This window comes from Crocuta crocuta, unplaced genomic scaffold (genome assembly GCF_008692635.1).
Source record: "Crocuta crocuta isolate KB4526 unplaced genomic scaffold, BGI_CrCroc_1.0 scaffold133, whole genome shotgun sequence".
Taxonomy (NCBI): domain Eukaryota; kingdom Metazoa; phylum Chordata; class Mammalia; order Carnivora; family Hyaenidae; genus Crocuta; species Crocuta crocuta.
The window spans coordinates 3,486,123-3,487,510 of record NW_027529438.1 but is presented as its reverse complement, the minus strand read 5'-3'; the positions used below and the strand labels follow the sequence as shown (position 1 = coordinate 3,487,510).

The 1,388-nt window shown below is 59.8% G+C and overlaps 1 protein-coding gene across 2 annotated transcripts in view; it reads right to left on the bottom strand.

The window, feature by feature from the left end:
* OLFML2B (olfactomedin like 2B) overlaps positions 1–1,388 on the bottom strand; it is a 34,929-nt gene that overhangs the window by 4,871 nt on the left and 28,670 nt on the right. The window lies entirely within an intron of this gene.

Below are 1,388 nucleotides of genomic sequence, written 5' to 3'. Positions count from 1 at the left end.
ACCCCCGGCTCCCGGGCTGGCCTCCCCCTGCCTGCCTTATCCTCAGTGTGGCACTCTGAGCCCCTCCCTGCACGTCCTGCGGCCCCCGGGCAAACCTCAGCTCCGCCCGGGGACCCGGCCCGGGGCTCGTTTCTGAGCACATCCAACCGCGCACTGGACATCCGCCCCCTGTGCCTCTTCCCAGCTCCACAGGCCTCACCAGACTGACGGGAATCCATCTGCGTCAGGGGCCAGCCTGCGGCGCTCGCACTTCGCACCCCACAGGAAGGCACGGCCACACCACCGGGTCGCACNGACCTCTGTGCCATCACTGAGGGTCCTCACTAGGAAGGGGCTGCCCGGGGGTTAACGCTCTGCCGGCCCCATCCTGACACTCTCAATGATGTGACCCATGACCCGGTGTTCTAGAAGCGAGGTCTGACAGGACCGTGGAGTGCATGAGTGTGCACAGGAGCACGCGACAAACGTGTGTCTGCCTGCCTCGTCACCTGTCTGCATACAGCGTTGGCGAGGCCTGACGGACACAGGGTTCTGGGGGGGACCCACTGCACGCGGCGGGGGGAGGGGGAGTTCAGCCAGACTCAGGGGAGCGTGTTGCCCTCGCAGCGGAGCAAAGGGGACCCACGGCCCCAGAGGCCACACTTTCTCCCAGAGCCACAACTTATCTGAACGTAGAAGAGAGTGGCGCTTTCAGAAACGTGAAAAACCGAATGAAGAGCCCTGTATTACTGCTGTGTTACTTCCTGGGATCAGCCAACAACTAACAGCCTGTCTTTTTAGCCTTCCCCTCACTCCGCGGGCGGAAGGTAGCGTTGCCAACGCGTGCGCTTATCGAGAAGTAAGACAAAACAGCCGAGCTGGCTCCGTGCGGCCTCTCGCCGTTCTGCTAAGAACAGACTCCACGTGCACGAAGGAGCTGTGACGGAGGAACCGGGTCATTCTGGCGACTTCCACGAAGCACTTAAAAGATCTTATATTTGCATTTGAAACTGACGTTTCACAATGTAAATGTGAATGGTAAAACTCAAGCGAATAATTTGGATTTTTAGTATTTCTCCACTCACACTGGCACGAAATAGCAAAGAAAAACAGCAAAATGAGAGAAAGAGGGAGAGAGAGAGAGGGAGACCGCGCACAGAAGACAGGGAAAAGCTTCCATTCACTGCCTCTCATGACGTCCCCCCCACGCTCTCGTTCGGGGCGGCCCGGTCCTGCTCGGCCTGGCTGGTTCCTCCTCCTTCAGGACGGCCGGGTCAGCTCTCCTTCCAGAAGAGAGTCCCTTGGACCCAAAGCGCCCCACGCATCCCTCTGCCAGACCTGGAATGACGATTACGGGCCTCAAACACGAGCGGGGACACTGCCTCGCCTGCCTGAGCCGCGAACGCCTC